Here is a 20774-nt window from a genome sequence, read left to right as displayed (position 1 = left end):
TAGCTAAATGAATTTAAACCGGAAAACAAATGTTTATGACTACAGTGTAACTGAGTGAAAAGTAGATACATTTTCAAGGTATTTGAGACAAAGTGAAAGTATTATCATTTGAAGATATAGAAAGTACAAATCAGTCAAAATGTGTCAGATGTAGACACCCCTTCTAATTACTAAATTTATCTACATTAAGTTGCACCTATTGTTGAGACAGGCATTCAATTGCGCAAAACTACTTGTGCAATCTCCACAGAAAAGCACTGCCAACAGAACGGGACACCCTTGAGCTCACCTTGCCCAATTCAAAGTGTTATCTAGAGGGGTACAAAGCTCCCCAACACTGGGCTGTTGAGCAGTGGAATAGTGCTCTACAGAGTCAAGGAGAGCCCAAATATCTTTGGGATAAACTGGAGGAGTTTGTGATCCAGAATTAGTCATCCAACATCAGTACCTGACCTCACTAATCGCTTTTGTGACTGAATGCAATCAAATCCCCACAGCAGTGTTCCAACATCTAATGTAAAGCCTTCCAATATTTAGTGTAAAGAGCAGAGGCTGTTAATGAGTTGGAGTATGCTGTTGTAGGTAACTGAAACTAGGCAGTTTGGAAACAACAATGACAAATGCCACAGTGCTAATTTTAGCTTGATTACATAAAAAGCTAATCCAATCTATTCAAATAGTGAGACCTTTCACATGAATATAAAAAAGTCATTAGAAATGAATAACAGACTCTAGTAGTGTTCAGTAGCGCTCATAGACAAGGATAGAACAGTTGACTGGATAGACGCTGTTCTTTTGTTGTATATTAGAACTAAAGTTAGCAGGTACCTGTAGAGATAGACCTGCCTCTTTGCCCTCAGATGGTACAAGTGCCCTCTTGGTTGGTGTGAATAATAACTGTATTTAAAGTGCCTCTGTCATTCTTCAAGATCCATTTCAGTAAGAGGAGTCTCTGTCTTGCCTGGGGATAGAGTTTGTGGTTTGGCTTGGATTCTATGAGATTCATTGTTCTCGGGCACCTCCTCTGGTGCAGTATTGACCACATGTGGTTCTTCTCTGTAACTCCGTATTACCACAATACTGTCCCACCAAGAAAATGCCAATAATCTCTTTAAGAAAGCATCCCATTCTGTAATTCAAATAACAGTTTTTGTTTTTGTGAAAAACAGGGATTTATAGGCGACTCTGTGGAGCTCTTAAATAGAGTTGGAATTAAATGCTTGGCACGATTAACTATTGTGGTGAATAATGCCATGGCTTTGCATGGTGGCAACTGGGGTACAAATATATCCAAAGAGGCCTGAATGGTGGTAAATTTGCAATCTTAGTTTTGACAAGGCAAACAACATAGTCCTACTTGGTAGCATAGCATTTTAAACTGAAAACTAAATGGTATGTAGTGACACTAATCAAAGTGTGCTACATTTACTTGGGCCAGACAACTGTTATAATACAACCCCATTTCCAAAAAAGTTGGGACACTGTGCAAAATGTAAAGAAAAATGCAACGATGTGCAAATAATTTAAACACTATATATTAAAGACAACAAATCAAATGTTGAAACTGAGAAATTTTATTGTTTTTTTTTTTTAAATATAAGCTCATTTTGAATTTGATGCCAACAACACTTACCAAAAAAGTTGGGACGGGGGCAACAAAAGGCTGGCAAAGTTGTGTAATGCAAAAAAAACACCTGGTGGTTAATTGGCAACAGGTCAATAACATGATTGGGTATAAAAAGATCATTCCAGAGAGGCAGAGTCTTTCAGAAGTAAAGATAGGGAGGAGTTCACCACTCTGTGAAAGACTGCATGAGCAAATAGTGCAACAATTAAAATAAAATACTGCAGCAAGAATAATGTTTCTCAACATAAAATAGCAAATAACTTTTGTTTTTCTTCATCTACAGTACATAATAACATGAAAAGATTCAGAGAATCTGGAGAAATCTCTGCAAGGGACACGGCCAAAAACCAGTATTTGCTGGCCATGATCTTTGGGCCCACATGCAGCACTGCATTCTGTATGTCTATGATCTGACAAATCAACATTTAAAATTCTTTTTGGAAATTATGGACACTGCGTCCTCTGGGATAGAGACCACTCGGCTTGTTATCAGTGCACAGTTCAAAATCCAGTATTCGTGATGGTATAGGGGTGCATTAGTGCACATGACATGGGTTTTCAGTTTCATTTCATTTGTTGTCTTTGTAGTATTTTCCTTAAAAAATATGGTTTACATGATTTGCATATCATTGCATCCTATTTGCAATTACATTCTACACAGCATCCCAACTTTTTTGGAAATGGGGTTGTAGATCAGACGCAGTGTTCTTTTGTTATTTGCATGATGGCAAATTCATGATTTCCAGCATAGGTATTTTGGCTAGGTATACAACATAGGCTTGGTTGGTAGTAAACTGGAATGTAATTGTTATGTTGTGACTTTAAAAGTTAGCCACAGTTAGGTTAAATTAGGTTGAATGGGACATTTTTCATTTTTCTATGAAACTTGTCCAACCTGGCATTTTGTAATTTGAGGTAATATTAGCAGACTGGCAAATTTATCAATGTCTTTTCCACCCTGCTAATTTTTGACTAGGTAAATAAGTCCTGCTCAGTGTAGCATTTTAAACTTGAAACCAAGATATGATGCTAAATACAGTGTGTTACATTTTCTTCTGAAATAGGTTGAATGGGATTTTTGCCAAAGTTCTGCGAAGCTTGTCCAATGTGGCAACAGTTGCTACAAAAAAAGAACACATTGGTGGGCGGACCATGGATAAGTCAATTTACCTTGCTTGGAGAGAAAATTAGATAGCATCTCATTTGCCTCTACTTTGTTGAGGGGAATAATTTGTCTTTGCAAAGGCAATCTCTTTCAGCTTGAGCCTTATTAACAAACAGGTAGAGTAAAGCAGGCAGAGAGATCCATTCTGATCTCCATTTTGGAGCAGGCCAGCAAGGCAGGCCTCTAGGGATGAACCCACACAGATGTGCTCTATGCTCTATCCTGTTGTTTCGCACAGGGTAATTATTTAGACATTATTGGACGTGACAGGCAGAACAAACCACATGGAAGCTCCAGGTATCGAGAGGAGCAGGAAAACAGTCATGGATAAACCACGTGTGCAGAGGAAAAAATATGCTCATGGTGGAGTTTAAAGTCTCATTCTCCACTGAGAGCGACTATCATGCTCCCACGCTCCCAGGATGCTCTTTGACTGACATTTGAAAAGGGCACTGCCTAGTGATGAGACATCTATGTCATTTATTATTTTAGTAGCTGAGTTATTGAGGTTAATGCTGGTGGTAGACACTTGTGCTTTCCTTCCTCTCACCTCCAGTCATTCATCACTTGCGGTGGTTTATTCGTTTATTGGTTTATTTGGATCCCCGTTAGCTGTGACAGTGGTGATGGATGTGTGGTGGACATTCTCAAGCAGTGACACTTGTTTTCTATGATATCGAAACTAAATGGCTGATTATTTAGGGATGTACCGATATGGGGATTGTAGGCCAAATCCAATATCTGATATTTTTCATGTACATATCTGCCCATGCTGATATAGAAACATTTTTTTACATGTAGAAACTGGGACTACATTTACCTGGATTAGCACCACAGAGAAATACAACCCAACCCAAATTTTTGCTTGGTGTACTGTACATGAGTATGACTATTAGGGGCTTCATCCACATTGCTCTTGAATATTCTCCCCCGTTCCTGCTTATCTAGAACGTTCTCTACCTTTCACATTGTTCTAGTATGTTTTAGCTCATTCACATTGTTCAATAAATGGTCTCCCTATTTACACTGTTCTTAAATATTCTGCTCCTTTTATCTGTGCCAGAGTGCTCTTCCTTTTCATTATATTCTATAAAGTTCTCATCCACACCACTCTAGAATATTCTACTCAGTTTAAACCGTTCAAGAGTGTTCTCTCTCATTCACATTACTCTTAATATTAGTATCCATTTAGACAGTTCTAGAATGTTCTCCCCATTCAAGCTGCTCTAGAGTGTTCTCCTCCATTCACACTGCTCTACAATATTCTCTTACATTAAACTGTTCAAGAATGCTCCTCTCATCTACATGGTTCTAGAATGTTCTCCTTCATTCACACTGCTCTAAAATCCTCTGTTACATTAAAACTGTTAAAGAATGCTCCTCTCATTCTCATGGTTCTAGAATGTTCGCCCCACATCGCACTGCTCTAGAATGTTCTCCTCTACTGTAATAAAGTGTCATCCTAATTAATTGTTCTAGAATGATCCCCTCTAAACTCCTGCTCTAGAAATTTCCCCCATTTAACACTGCTCTAGAACATCCGTGTTCTCACTGTTCTACCATGTTCTGCTCTTTTCACACTGTTCTAGAATGTTTCCCCCATTTTTACTGTTCTAGCATGTTCTGCTCCCTTCACACTGTTCTAGAATGTACTCCTTTTTCTCACTGTTCCACCATGTTCTCTGCCTATTTTCATTGATTCATTTAGGTTATCTGTTCTTTTTCTAATCATTCTAAACAAATGTCAGCACTAGAATGTTGGTGTGTATGGGTGCTTGTCAAGTTGGTGTACTCTGGCCCAAAGAACTGAAGACTGTTGGGTTTTGGCCCAAAAGTATGGGGACACATATCCTAACTATTGCCCATGCCCTGTTGAATCACTCACTAAAGAGTTCCAAATTGCCTCTGGAAGCAAATCAGCAAAAGAAAAGGGCATTTGGAGCTTCACAAAATGGGTTTTCATGGCCGAGCAGCTACACATAAGGCTAAGATCAAATGCACAATGCCAATCAGAGGTTGAGTGGTGTAAAGTGCACTGCCACTGGACTCTGGAGCAGTAGAAATGCATTCTCTTGAGTGATGAATTACTTCTCTATCTGGCAGTCTAATGGATGAGTCTGGGTTTGGTGAATGCCAGGAGAACATTACCTGCCTGATTGTATTGTGGTAGCTGTAAAGTTTGGTGGAGGAGGGATAATGCTATGGGTTGTTTTTCAGGGGTTGGCCTAGGACCCTTAGTTCCAGTGAAGGGAAATCTTAATGCTTCAGCAGACCAGGACATTTTGGACAATTGTATGCTTCAATCTTTGTGGGAACAGTTTAGTGAAGGCCCTTTTCTGTTCCAGCATGACTGTGCCCTGGTGCACAAAGCAAGGTTCAGGCCCTCTCATCCAACAAAAGTGTCATGTCATAAAAGCTCCTGTGGGTGTAATGTGAACGTGTCCCATTACTTTTGTCCATATAGTGTATTTGGCTGACCCAGGGTCCTAATTATGGGACCACGTCACTTGTGTTCATATAATTGTATTCAAAACAAAAAGTGGTTGTGGGTCAATATAGATTAGTTTACACTGAGCATGTTTTAGAATAGGCCTTAATTCACAAAGGGGCTGATGTCCTCCAGTGACATATCTACTGCATATCCTTTTGACTCCAGCTCTAAGCTCTCATCATTTCACATTATGTTGGCATAAGTGGAATACCTGATCAATTCTTCTTCAAAGCTGCCTCAGGAAGCTGATACTGCTCTTGATAATGCAACAATTGGCTTATTGCCTCAAGAGTTAGGTTGTCAAGTCTCCTTTACAGATCAATTAAAGAATGCAATTTAATGTCCCACGCAGATTTTCCATGACACCCTTACTCTATTCATTGTGACTGCGTCAGTCAAGACCAGCACTAGGTTGATCAAGCACTTCCCAGCGTTCCTGACCTCCATTACTGATTTCTAATTATAGCCTCCTGATTGGGTAAAGGGGCTGTGCTAATGGAGGGGAGATGGGAGAAGATCACTTCTCCTGTGCTTTTGCACCATGGCAACAGATGCTATTTCTGTCAACATACAGTATTTCGATTTCACCTCAGCGCTTTCAAAAGAGTTGACTTTCAAAGAGTCACTATTCAAGTGAAAAGATAGAGAGTAGTGATATGTTGTCACGCAACAAATGAGCCTAGGCTGAATTTTCAAGGATGACACTGAGCAGGGAGTGCAATGAGTCCTTTTCCAGTCACCTATACACTCCTGAAAAAAGGTTCTTCAAGGGTTCTTTAGTAAAGACAATTCTATGTGGAACCATGAACCCATTTGCATGCTTATAGGGTTTTTTGCATGGTGAAATGGTTCTTCAGATTGATGAAGAATGTGTTATATATGGTTCTATATACCAAAAACAGTTCTGCTATGGTTACAATACTGAGCTTGTAACAATAGAAGAACGCTTTTTGGTGCTATATAGAGCCACTTTTAAAAAGGTACCATAAAGAACCATAAACAACAAGTTCTCCATTAATCTGAAGAATGATTTCACCATACAAGAACCATTTAAGCATGTAAATAGTAGTAAGAGAGTTCATCATTCTACATAGAACCATTGTCTTTACTACAGAACCCTTGAAGAACCATCTTTTTAAGAGTATACAAAACAAAAAGCCTGTTGCTTTAGCATGAATTGCAGAGTCTGTGAACAGTAATGAACCAGTCTTTCAGTTGGAGTAATCATCATGATCTCCTGCACTCTTAAAAATAAAGGGGTCAAATAGGGTTCTTGAGTGATGCCATACAAGAACCTATTTTGGTTCCCCTGTTGAACCTTCCTGTGGATGGTACTTTAAAGCACTGTTATTGCAAATGAGAAAAGAACCTTTTTAAAGTTTAAGCAATCATGAGATTTTAAGGTAACCGCCCTCCAACAATGTATATGTGCTGTGGATAGTAAGTATTGTAAATGTGTTATTTAAAAATAACGGTTCCTGAAGGGTTCTTGGATTGGACATATGGTTCTAGGTAAAAATCTTGGTTGGTGTGTAACCACTGGTATATGAGGAGGTTCTTGCAAATAACTGAGACAGTATAGAGGTTTGAAAACCGTCTGAACAAGGTTTGCAGTATTTTACACTACACACAAATAACTCAAATGAATAAAAGATAAAGGTGAAAAGATAAAGCAGAAAGAGATAAAGATACAAGCGTCTGAACAAATTCATTGGAATATATTGAAGTAGTGTGGATAAATGCTTATTTTGTTAGAAGTTAAAAGAAATAGCAACTTCAGATAACACTCCATTTAGTTTAAAATCCAAGAGTCCTAGTGTTTTTAATATGGCAGGTCTGGCAAACAGAAATGGCCTATTTGGCTACTTTCACAAGCTTAGTAAGCCAACAACTGTTCTTTTCTCATCAGTGCATAGACTGTGTTCACTACACGTGACCATGAGACTGAATTAGGCTCTCTTACAGCTATAAAAAAAAACCAAATATCTCCTTGAAACTTTTCATCAATAAACTAGGACTTCTTACACCATGTTATGTTACATTTAAATCATAATATTGTGTACAAAGCACAAGTTCTATGTAGTAAGATCTTACTGGTGGGCATTCAGTGTAAATAATAAAGGGACTCTACTTTGGAGGTCTTCATTCTTAAGGTGAACTGACCATATCTCATCGGTTTGAAATGTGTAATAAATAAGAGGCAACTTCACTGCATGTTGATTAGGTACTAATAAGCTAATGTGTAAAGTGTAAAACCATTATGAATTCTTCAAGCCTGAACTCCAAGCCAGCCATTATAACACCACCACAAGTTTTAATCTCAGATTATGTTTCATTGGGCAAGTGTCTGGCTGATTTATGACTAAAATTAATAAGGTACATGATCATTTATTTCCCATCTGGAAGCTCATAATTTCAGTTATTATGAGGTTAGGCTACTCCAGAGAACTCAGCTTGGTTCCTGAAGGGCTGGATTCCAGCAGTTTGGTGATTTTCCCGTTCTAACACATCTGATTCTGTTCATCTGATCAATGACTAGGTTTAGTAGAGCTGAAACCATCATACCATACTTCTGCTCTTAATATGTTGACTATATCAAAATGTGAACATGTATAAGTATGCCAGAATAGTACTTCAGAAGGATTACAGTGTCCAAGCCTTATTATTCATCAAACATTCATAAGTCAACTTTGGTGAAGTAAAGAAAATGGTTCTATATAAAACTTTCTTTAGAGAACATTCTTTAGATTAATGGAAAATGTGCTTTAATTGGTTCTAGATAGAACCTTTTTGAAGAGGGTTCAATATAGAACCTAAAAGGGTTCTTCTATTGTTATGATGTCAAGGTTGTAATACTAGAAGAACCCTTTTTGAAAAGGGTTCTATATAAAACCATATTCAACACATTCTTAATTAATCTGAAGAACTGTTTCACCATGCTAAGGACCCTTTAATCACGAAAAGGGCTCATTGAGTGCTCATGGTTCTATACTCTTTGCTAAAGAACTCTTGATCTTTTTTAAGTGTGTAGAAAAAGTCTGTGTGGAAACAAAGGACACTGTTCAATTCCATAACTCCATAGGTACAGAGGAGCTTCTGAGGCAATACTGTAAACTTAACAGGACATATGTGATTATCACAGTTCATGCTGTAATTGGCAACTTTTTAAACTACTCAGCACAAACATTGTGAGCAAGCAAGCTAAAACTAGATTTACCATAGTGTGCCTTTGTTTTATCTTCAAATGCTTCCAGTTCCATAAAGTCCTGCTGTGAGGCCGCTGTTCTTAATACAGGGCCTGCAGTAGGTGGATATGGACATACAAAGGTAGTTAACAGCATTGATGGACTCTTTGTGTTTCAATAGTGACATGAAAATGTGGGACAGCATTTTTAAAATGTTTTTAAATTAAAAATTTAACTCATGAAAGATCAAAATCTTTCAACATTAAAATAAATCAAAAAGATCTTTTACAAAACAACATTGAAAAAAGTGTATTATTTTCTCATAACTATATTATTAAGTATTATTTTCACAAGTAGAAATTTAGGTTAGGGCCTAGTACAGCTTCTTCCCAATAGAAAACACCCAATAAATGATGATTTTACATATACATTTAGTTTACTACTATCTCAATTAATACCTTGGGTTCAAATAGATTATTGTTTTTTGCATTAGTAGTTCATATAGCTAGACAATACATGCTTGCAAATATGCAGTTGCATGTGTGTGAATTTATTTAATTAAAATAACAAAACAATTAAAATGTTTGCTATTTAAGGTTCAAAGTTTAAAGACTGTAGCATGTCTACCTGTGATGTCTGAAACCTCCAAACTCACTTGAATTCTATATTAAATATGCAGGAGAACAGTGAACTACTGTGAATAAATGTGTAGTATTCAATCATTGATTTCAGGCTTAATACTGTTGTGTTAGAGCACAATTTCCAAACTCTGAAGTACAAATGCTGATTCAATTTCTTTCCCACATACTGAAACCCAGAGAGACCAAGAGGTAGTTTTATGGATTGTTATCTTGAGATCACGACTTAATTGTCTTGTGATCTCAAGGCAATTGGTTGTTTTTTCGAGATCACAACTTATCTTTAGATCACAGGACAAATACATTGTGATCTTGAGAAAACAACTTTTGTTATCTTGAGATCACAATTATTAAGTTGTGATCTCAAGATAACAACACAGAAAACTGTAACTACCTCATGGTCTGCCTGGACTAATTCTCTCGTTTTTTACTGTCAGCATATTAGCTTGACATAGACGTAAAATGTGTTCGTGATTTTTTTCACAGTTCGACTCTTTCATAAAAGCTGTCAGGCCGTCATTCCTCTGCCCGGCCCTCCGTCTCTGCATGTCTGTCATTCAGACTCCAATCCGCAGGAAAGCTTCCCACGTTTTACCGAGAGCAGCCGCACAGACACCAAGAGCGCTGAGGCGTTTTATTTTTTTTTCATGCCCGTTTTCCGGAAAACCCCGCCTCCTGCGCTATGATTGGGCATTAGTCCATACACTTTCTTCAACTATATTTATAAATATAAAACAGATGATGTTTAACACGCTTTGAAAATATTTTTCTATGCGTATATAAAATATACCATCGATATTTTTTTTTATGTGTAAATAACTGTGTGTGTGTGTGTGTGTGTGTGTGTGTGTGTGTGTGTGTGTGTGCGTATCTATATGTGCATATACATATATGCAAAACAGACCTCTGACAAACTAAAATTACTAAAATATATTATTGTGTGCAAACAATAATATATCAGAATTTCCATGTGAGGATTTCTGTTGGTCTAAGCAAGGGGTGCCCAACTCCGGTCCTGGAGGGCGGGTGTCTGGCACAGTTTGGTGATTTACCTGCTCAACCACAACTGATTACACTCATCTGTTAATTGTCAGGTTTTGTGGGTGATTTTAAATAGTGTTGGTCCAAAAATATGCCGGCCAAACTTTAGTCATCAAGGATCACGAATGTGTCAATCAGGGGTTTATGTGTTTTTCACATATTAGATAGTGTAAAATCACAAATTACAATATGTATCAAATTCATTACAACATGGTTATAGTTAAAAAAAATAAATTTAATATATTAGAAATCGTTGCCGAAATAGCCATAAAAGTGTATATTGTATGTGCAGCACAGAGTTGATTGAAGCTGAACTAACTAGCCAATCATTGCGCTAGACACGAACACTGCTAGCCAATCCGAGCGCAGGAGAGGCGGGGCTTCTATGAAAACGGGTATGGAATGGAACGAAAACTCAAGTCGTGCTCTGATTGGCTGCTCGCTCCTCGTCATTCCGGGCTGCAGGAGGATGAAGGGGCTGTAGTGTTCAGTGTGGAGGGAGCATATGCAGCCGGAGAGCCGAGAGAATTGATACTGAACAAACACACAAAAAGAGACGGTATGCAGGACAGAAACGCGGCTCTGACGACGCGGACTGTCTGAGGGAGCCGCTCGCTCAGCGCTGTCTCAGCCACGCTGTCTGTGTTGGGACTTGTGAGGGGGGGATGACAAGACGAAGACGAACGAGAGAGGAATTTTAATGACTGCATTCTGGGGGTTTAGTGAATGTGATTTCTTTAATGTTGACGCGGTTTTGGTGCAAGTTTGCGCGCCGCTGCCGGAGCCGGCTGCCTGAACGCTGACGGAGAGAACGGAAGACAGAATGATCTGTTGGCTCTGCTGACTTAATTTTTGTTCTTGGCTCTCTCTCCATCCACTCTGTCGTCCAGCCGCGCGCGCCGCTCCGTCTCTGTGTGTGTGTGGATGTGAGAGAGTGAGAGAATGTGTGAGGGAAGTTGAGGAGAACTCCTCCGTCATGTCTGTTTCTCTCTCTCCAGCCGGATCTGCTCGGCCTGCTGCTGCTGGTGGGCTGTGGGTTCTGGGGGTTGTGGAGCTCTGCGCGCGGCGGCTGCTGCTTCTTTTATGAGCGCCACCTCTGCTGAGATTTGGGCTGCTCGCCGTCTCGAGCCGACCAGTGCTGAAGTCCGTCTGTCTGTCTGTCCGTCCGTCCGCGCTGTTGAAGAAAGATCTGCCAGAGAGGAGCGCATCAGCTGGCGAGGTAAGCGCGAAGACCCCCAGCCCTCTAGCCCCAAGGCACCGAGAGCTTTGCGTGCAGGGAATGACAGTAACATCAGCTATACGTCGGCACAGTTTTGCATCGTTTGCAGCACTTGTTTTTGCACCATTTCTTCTGGCATGAGTGACAGAAACATCATTACACCCCAGTACTTTTTATTATAGCTAATAGTTGACGTTTCTGCACAGTTATGCATCATAAAGCCACAGTAATGTCAGTAGGTCTACACAGCTTTACATCTTTTGCATCACTTGTTTTTGCACACTTTCTGCTTTTTTGCACCATTTTTTGCATCTTTTTTTCATGAGTGACAGAAACACCTCTATTATGCCTAAATTGCTGATTATTTTTATTTGTCTTTGCAGCTTTTAAAGAATTGTAGAAAGATGAGTGATGTTTCTAGTTTTGTTTTTATATAATTTTTATTACTAACATTATGGTTTTATAGCTTTATGTGGAGTGTAGCTGATGTTTCTGCACAGTTTTGCATCAACATCAGCTAAACATCTGCACTGTGGTGCATCACTAATTTACAGAAATGTCAGTATGTCTACACAATTTTGCTTCTTTTACATCACTTATTTCTGCACACTTTCTGCAAATTTTGCACCATTTTGTTTTCAACCTTTTCTCTCATGAGTAGAAAACAAAATAGAAACATCTTTGTGATCCCTAAATACTTTTTTATTGATTTGCAGCTTTTTGTGTAATGTTTGAAATATGAGTGGCATCTGCAGTTTTTTTTTTTGCTGTTATGATTTTGCAGCTTTATGTGGAGTATAGCTAATGTTCCTTCACAGTTTTGCAGAAACAACAGCTATACATCTTTGCACCCTTTGTTTCTGCAGACTTTGTATTGCATCTGTTGCTTCTTTGAAGCTTTTTGTGGAGTGAGTGGCAGAAAACTCACTAATGCCTGCACATTTTTCTGCATTGTTTTTCTTACTTCATTGCTTGTGCTGCTTTTTGTGGAATGATTGAAATGTCAGTCCTGGCTGCACAGGACTTGTGCACCTTTTGCAGGCTTTTACTATTCAAATGATCATTTTGCAGCTTAATGCAGAGAGATGTCTACACAGTTTTGGTCAACGATACTCATAGAAACCAAACACATATTAAAGGCAAAGCATTCCTGTTACAAATATAAAAACTTATGCTTCTACATTCCTATTATAGAAATGAGACCATTTCTTATAGGCTGGATTTGTGCATTATATAGCCTGTCAGGTACTAGAGGACACTTTAAGAAACTTGTGTATTGCAGTTATTAGCTGATTTATAATAATGGATTCTGTCTAAATAAGCAAAGAGAAATACTGTAAATAGGCTCATTATATTACAGAAGTGATTTTTACAGGAAAAATGAATAAAAATATGGCTATGCAGTGGTCCCGTATGACCTAACTCACTGTTGTAGCATACTGTCCTGTATAACATAATGTCCCATAGTACCTGACCTCATGCTGTATTTGAAAGCAATCCTATATTAAATGTACAGCAAAGCATTCAGATGATATAGTCTACAGAACAAATATTCAGTGCCACACACGCTGCTTAAAGAGACAGAGTTAACAAATGATGCAATTACGGAAATTTGCAGTTCATCCTAAACATGTTCATTCATTGTTCAGCAATGTTTAATACAAGACATTCATTCATTGTTGTGTTGCTGCAGTAAATAAGGAAGTGAAAAAATGCAAATGGGTGGTAGAATATGTTTCAGGCAGGCTGTTCGTTTTGTAACGTATCTAGTTCTGCATACAGTGCCGATGCTCTAAAGACAACACAGAAGCACGTGGCGGCTTTAGCCCGAGGGATTTTGTCTTCTCGATTTTGACTAAATCCCTAAAATAACTATTGAACTGGCCAGATTTCAGAAATTGAAAGCCAATCTGATGGCTTTTGAAGGTGGGTCTCTGTGGTTGCTGTGCCACAGTTTACATATTTCAGCCAGACTGTAATGAGCATTGAGAGACAGCTTGCAGTTTCTTTGAAGTTCAAACTCAAACTGATCAGAACAGGGTCAAGTACTTATCATGAAGGGCTATAATTTTTTAATAGACCCTTATGATGCAGTTTAAGGGTGTTTATTCACATGGAAATTCTTTGAATATCATTGGCATGTCAGAACTTTCTTTAAACGCATCGCTGTACTCCTTTCGTTCTGTCTCTGAGAACGGAAACAGAAAGCTGCATGCTCTCTAAGGAGTTTATTTGTAGCTGAAGAATTTAATGAACGTCCTATTTTTCCGTGACCTTATTTCCGTCCTGAGGTTGTCATGTGCCCACTGAGCTATTTTTACATGACCTTTGATGATTGAATGGACTTATGTTTGGCTGTTAAGGTGAGATGTGCTAGCAGTTGTGCTTTTGGAGTAAATTGATGATGGTTTACCATGTTACTGTGGTAACAGCCCCAGGTGGTGGTAAAAACCACCAAATCTACCATTTGTTTCTGGTAGAAAAAAAACTATTTTTTGATTAATTGATTTATTTCATGCAAATAATAGACACTAGTATTCCCACATGAACATAACTGAACTTTTAAACATGTTGAGTGGTATGATGTCTCACATTAGTACCACATTTATTGCACCGAACATAGAAGAGTTTCGTTCTAAAAATGTAGCTGTTGAGCTGCACTGGTTGAATTGGTTCAGTGCTATAGGCAGATATCATGACTGTACAAAAAGCCATCTATACAATGTATGTTAAGTATATCCTCAGACCAGCGTCAGGTTTCACACATCAGACAAAACAGCACTGGGGAAAGGTCCTGCTGTGTCTCAGCTCTCGTAGGCTAAGCTAAGGAGCTACAGACACCAAGGCATTGGACAATAAAGTTTGACATCCACAATTCTGTTCTTTATTACCAGATTAGTGACAGTTTTGTGGCCAAATTAAAGATGATAGTGCACAACCACCACAACTCACTAAACTGTGCTGTTTGAAAAAGTAAGCTTCAACTCACACACTATCAATGTGTTTGCTTCTTTTACGAATGTCTATACATTACTGGACGAAGAAGTGTTTCATTAATATTATATGTATAATTATTATTATTATTATTATTATTATTAGCTCTGTCCTTCTGGTGATGCTTCCAGGATTCCAGGAGCATCTCTGATCATTTGTCTAGAAGCACCAGCAGATCATAATAATAATAATAATAATAATAATAGTAATAGTAACACCTTTTCTTCCAGTAATTTTGGGACCAACTGAAGTGGATGTGGGAGCAAAGTCATTGCATGTGAGTTGAAGCTTAGTCTTTGTCAAATTAAACGTAAAGCAAAGTATTAGAATTAAACATATTGGGATAAAACATATGTTTTATTTTTTCCAATATGTTAAAGTAAATAGAAACTGTGCACTAAAGTTCTCAGAAAAATGCTTGTTCTCTGTAGAGGATTTGTTAACTAATTTTCAGTTAGAAAATCAGCAAAACTAAATTTGACCAGGGCTATTCAAATTTCAGTATACAATTGTACTTTGAGTCTTTAGAATGAAATTTTTAGTTAGTTGTTTGGGCTTTAGCACTTATTAAGACTGTACAGACATCATTTGCTAATCGTTATCACCATATTTGCCTTCATGAAATTGGTATAGCAGAAGGCATCATAATGCAAATTAATCTTTAATTGTGACATCACAATTGCGTGTTGTGAACACATGACCAATCACGATCACACATGTTTCTGTGGGAGTTGAATCCAGTCATTCGCATGATCCAACAGATCTAAAGCTTCTGCACAGTGTTGTCGGACAGTCTCTGTTTAAGGTTATCTGCATAGCCATTAAGTTGCAGATGGGTATTGAATTTCTCGAGTAAGCCATACATGACCACACCCACAGGCTGCTCATATACACAGTGGACAGCTCTGTGTCCGAAGCCGCGGGATGTTGGTCGTAATTGCCTCAGCTGGATCAGCTGATGAAGCTGTTGTCGGGCTGGTTGTTGCAGGGACACTCCTCTTTTCTCCTGATGATGTTCTTTTGTGTGCTGTGTCGGGGTTTTTGCTCCAGCACCATATTCGCAGTGGTGCTGACTACACTCGGTCCTGACACTGTCCCATTATAGAGCCCTCAGTGGGACCACTTCATCCACTCTCAAACACACAAGCACAAAGGCATGTATTTTTTCCAGAATTTTCTCCGTTTCTAATTAGGGATCGACTCAGATTAGTAAAATGCTACTCAAAATTGGTTCTATTTAATTTGTTTTGCCTGCAACAAAAAAAAAATAGCCCAATACATGTCTCACTTGAACCTCAGAGCTACGGGACAGACTGGTGGGTTTTGTTACTCCAAGTAGGCAAGAACTGCTTAAATTGACAGGAAGGGGCCGTTGAACTGACATATTAAGTGACTAACCACAGACTGCTGCGTTTTTATGACTTGTAAGGGTAGGAGACTATTAAAACTGGGCTACAACAAAAACAAACGTGCATGAAACAAATTCCCGTTTCCAAATGCATGAGAATATCTTATTCACATAAGGTGTAATAATGCATCATTACCGCAATGCATTGTGATATCACAATGTAAAACTTTGAAAATGTGAATTGTAGCGATGCATGACCATGCAGTGTGGAGAATGGACATTCTGTTAACCTTTTCACAAGTAAGTTCTGACTGTCTCCAGCAGTCTGCACAGAGTTCTTTTAGCACGCACATAGCTGCTCTTCTAGAACGTGATTATCGTGCAGCATCGGCTTGGTCATCAGCAGAACGCTCTGAAGAATCAGTTACATGCAAACAAGATCACATCATGGATCTTGTGGTCCATTTTTTTATTATTTGTTTTTTTTTTTATAAAATGGTGACACTTTGGCCCAATTCCATATTTTTACCCTTGCCGCTTGAAATTGAGCTACAAGGGGCAGTGGTTGAAACCTGAAAAGAACATTACTTCATTAACAGGCTATTAGTGGTGCTCTGTAGGCAACTCTGCCAGTCTGCAGTGACAGCAGAGGAGGGTAAAGTTCAGTAACCTCACTGCTGGGCTTTAGTTACATTTAGGGAACCATTTGTCTTCAAAGAGGGGGGATGCACCTCTAATTCTTTGGTGCTATGAAGCTGAAGTCAGCTATTCACCAGCTTCTTGTTTGGATTTTCCTTTTCCACCTTAAATGGTGCAGCAGTTCTGATGCCTGAAGCATCAGAATGTGACTGCTGCAGCATTTAAAGTGGAACAGGAAATTTAGGTAGCTACTGAGACCTCAGCATGCTACTAGTGACTTTTTATGCTTGTTATGATGAAAAGGACCATAATACATCGAAACAACATTAAACTAAGATAATACAACAGTTATCACAATTTTTTAACAATAAAATTCTCACATTTGTGCGTTTCTTTGGTCACTTGTGCAGCCATCGTGCTGGTTTTTCTTTTTTTTCTCATAACACTCTGTTTGGAGTGTGCTTCCGAAAAACCTTCGTTTGGAGTACCATGTAGCCCTAACACTTTGCCCATGGACATGAATCACTGCATTCTGGAGATGATGACAGAAATGTTTTACTGATATTATGTGGTGACATGGGTGGGTTATCCTCTGTTAATATTACACACTTAGTGTGTTCTTCAGGGGTTCTTTAGTAAAAGCAATCGTTCTGTTTAGAACCCTGAGTTCTATCTAGAACCATTTTATGCTTAAATGGTTCTTTGCATGGTGAAATAGTTCTTCAGATAAAAGGAGAATGTGTTATATATGATTCTACATAGCACCAAAAAGCGTTCCTCTATTGTTATGATATCAAGAACGCTTTTTGGTGCTATCATTTTCAAAAAAGCTCCATATAGAATCATATGCAACATTTCACCATGCAGAGATCCATTTAAGCATACAATGGCTCTATATAGAGCTCGTGGTTTCTAAAGAACCCCTGAACAACCATCTTTTTTAAGTGTTCAACATTAACACAACTTACTTTTGAGTTTGAGGTAACGGCTCTTGTGGCCGTTTGCGTTAGGCTAACTGAGTTCAACTTTGCCTGCCGCATGCTGTGTGTCTGACACACACCACAGAGCACAAAATACCAACAGGACAAATTAGACAAGCTTTTTTCAAGCCAGAAGAGCCCACTGAGCAGCCTGACAAAGCGGAACATTTCCTGTGCACAGCTAATGAAGACTAAAGGCAGGTTTCACTTGCATTGATTATCACTAACATGTCTTACTGTGTTTTGGCTGCATATTTTTGGGATACACTGCATGTTATGAGAAGACAAATCAGCAGACAGATGTACTGAATAGGTTAAACATTCTAAACACAGTGTTTGAATCTCACCAGTAGGACTGTACTGTCCAGAGACCAGCCACGTCAGATCCCACTATTGGGACTGTACTTGCGAAAGAGGTAATGCAATTGCATTGTTTGAACAGTAAAGCTTTTAAACGGTCAGCACCACACTCCAACACACCTCCTGCCCCCTGCTCTTGTGCCGTTAGTAATGATTATTGTCATCATTTCTCTTCATTAGAATTTTGTTTGAAGTATCGTGAGAATACTGTATTGTGAACACATGAATTGTGGGCTGAGTGGATCGTTACACCCTTATTGCTTACTGACTGTTTCAAATAAAAAATCCCAGAATAACTTTTTTCAGCAACTGTACTTTTTCAACTATATCTTGCGCTGAAAGCTGTACTGAAAAGGAGTGTGCAGAGCAGAAGATCTTGTTACTGGTGACCAGCTAATATTTAGTTTGATAAACAAATGTTAAGATATTTTAATGCAAGCTATGGTTTATGTATTTTTAGGCAGCCACCAAATTTGTCATATGACAAAGAATAGGAAGCCCAGCTCTGTTTCTGTTATTAATTTGGTGTTGTGAAGGAAGCACAGCATAAATTTCATGCACCTTGCAGAATGTGAAAAAGTTGTTTCTTTTTTAGGTGTGAAACACCTCAAGAATGTGACTTGTTACTCACCCTCTCACTCACTCACTCACTCACTCCTCACAAGGGAGCTGTTAGCACTGAAGTATCATAACAGTGGTACTTTGCATCAGTAAATGTGTTAATGTGCACATGCTAATGTAAACATCTTACTCCAATGTTATAGATTGTATTGAGGATATTATCAGAGAAATTTGATAAAGAGACCTGGATTTTTGCGTAATGTTTTTTTCTCTCTGTAAATGCATACCCTTAATTTGATTTCTTTAGCTTTTCTATATCAGTGTACATGCACGAACAGAGCAAGATGAATAATAAACACTAAATGATAATTTTAACATTACAACTGCAAAATGACAACAAACAGAACCATATTATGTGCAGAGAAAGATGTGTAACCTCCCAAATAGTTACTTACCAGTGTTAAAAGAAAACTGCAGCAAGAACTTTGAATTTTGGTGTGATTCTTTAGTGATTTATTAGTGAGTTGCTAAGCAATGGTAGAGGTGCATGTCGTGTAAGTAGAAAGAAATGTGATTCTGGGTGACTCATGTAGACCCAGAGTTTCTCATTATCAGGTCACTGAAATGCTTGTAAATATGTGTTGCATGAATTATTGCCAAAATCAGATTTTCTGAGGTTATTTGATTATTTTATACATGTACCCGTACTTACTCACACTGTGTTCTTGTTTTTATTCAAATGTACTAGTTCCAGTGCCTGGCTGTCTGTTGAATTCTCTGGCGATGGGAATAAGAGAGGCTGTCTCTCTTTTATCTCAATGAGAATTTTGAATGGCGCATAGCTGAGTTGGGATACAAACCTCTAAACTCTAAGCAGTATGACATAGTTGTGTGCAAAAGTTTGAACACCCCTGGTCAAGTGATATGTTGTGTTGATTTTCTAAGCGAAAAAAGGTCACACATCCTCTACAGAGAACACACTATGGTACTTTCTGCTAATTGCATTGCACAATTTCTATTTATTTGCTGAGTTTAACATATTGGGAAAAAAAATTAAATATAAACATAAAATATAAAATGTACCATAACTTTGGCACAAGCCACATTGTGTGTGTGTTTTTACGCAATATATTAACAGCAAATAAACAGTAAGTCTGCATTAAAATGTGCAGATGTGTGTTCCCTGCAGAGAATGTGTTTTCATATTTTCACTCAGAAAATCAACAAAACGTAATTTGACCACTAGCGCCCAACCTTTTGTATGTGACTGTAGCTCTGCACTACTAACTGCTGTCTCAGTTCTGGTTGATAGATCAGTTTATCTGTTTAATCTGTGTGTTGACAGTTAATACCTTAACAATCCAGGTTTATTTCATACAAATTATTCAGTAACTACAGGGACTTCAATGCAAACTAATGGAGCTATTCTTAGGTTATAGAAGTCTGTAATATGGCTTGTTAAGAGGGTAAAGACAATAGAGGTCATCTTTATTTTCATTTGAGAAGAGCGTAATAAATGTTTACTGACAGTGTTGGATTTTGTTGCAAGTAGAAATAGAAATGTGAAAATGGTCTGCGTGATGTATTCATCACATTGATTCTATATTACTGATGAATTGTATTGTGTCATATGTAACATTTGAAATATTGAAAAGATTAGTTCTCTTGCAAATTGACATCACATCATACTATCACAAAGCCTGAGATTTAAACCGGTACTAAGCAGTTCACTGCTTTTACTGCATGTTCCCTCGCAAAAGAAGCAGGGCATGGTGGAAACGAAGAACGTCTGAAGTGTTTTGTGCTTTTCGAAACTTCTCTCCGCCCAAAGATTTCATCCTCAAGCCTTGAATGAGCTTTCCTTCACCTCATCTTTTCAAGCACTAGCTCATTAGCATCAACACTCCCTTCCTCTCCAACCAGCGTACACATTCCATTCGTCACTCGCTTTTTTTTCCTCCCTGCATTTCCCCCCCAGGATTCTTCCTTCCTTCCTCACTGTCAGTTTCTCAATGTGTTTACTTATCTCCTTGCTGCTGTGGATAAGACCTTGAATCTCCGTCACTGCAGAGCAGAAGATATAAGCAATAAAGGAAGCAATTGTATCTAAATAAATTCTGTGCAGGAGCAGTAGATGCAGGCATTTTAATCTCGCTGTGCCCCAACATGAGTCACGCAGCGGAGTGAGGAGTCAAGGTAAGACTCCGCGAGCATTCCAGTGCATGACTCAGTCTTATCAAAACACTTTACAAGAGCTTTGCTGCAAAACTCTCAAGGGTAGATATACGTTCTTTGGAGGTGGATTCCGTCTGTTTGAAGAAATCGCTTGACAGCGTTCCTCTGTGCTATCTGAGACCTATCAGCCAGGCCTTTCAGGGGCATGTTTATATAAGTTCTTATTCCAGCTAACATGCAATGAAATAAGCAAAGCTTCTTTCAAGTTTGTGTTCTTACTGAAGTCTTCTTAGTCAAGAAGATTAACACTCAATACAGTATACAGTTGCATATCGTCACTGTCTAAAGAAA

The 20774-nt window shown here is 38.5% G+C and overlaps 1 protein-coding gene across 1 annotated transcript in view; it reads left to right on the top strand.

The window, feature by feature from the left end:
• The first annotated feature begins 10644 nt into the window (after positions 1 to 10644).
• The window catches only part of LOC118812410 (LARGE xylosyl- and glucuronyltransferase 1-like), a 74461-nt gene continuing 64331 nt past the window's right edge, over positions 10645 to 20774 (top strand). The window contains exon 1 of the mRNA XM_036577416.1: positions 10645 to 11366. The gene's annotated coding sequence lies outside the window, so the exon portion shown is untranslated. The remainder of the gene's footprint in view (positions 11367 to 20774) is intronic.

This window comes from Colossoma macropomum, unplaced genomic scaffold, assembly GCF_904425465.1.
Source record: "Colossoma macropomum unplaced genomic scaffold, Colossoma_macropomum, whole genome shotgun sequence".
Lineage (NCBI taxonomy): Eukaryota > Metazoa > Chordata > Actinopteri > Characiformes > Serrasalmidae > Colossoma > Colossoma macropomum.
The sequence above is the reverse complement of the archived record's forward strand: the minus strand, read 5'-3'. Positions and strand labels throughout refer to the sequence as shown.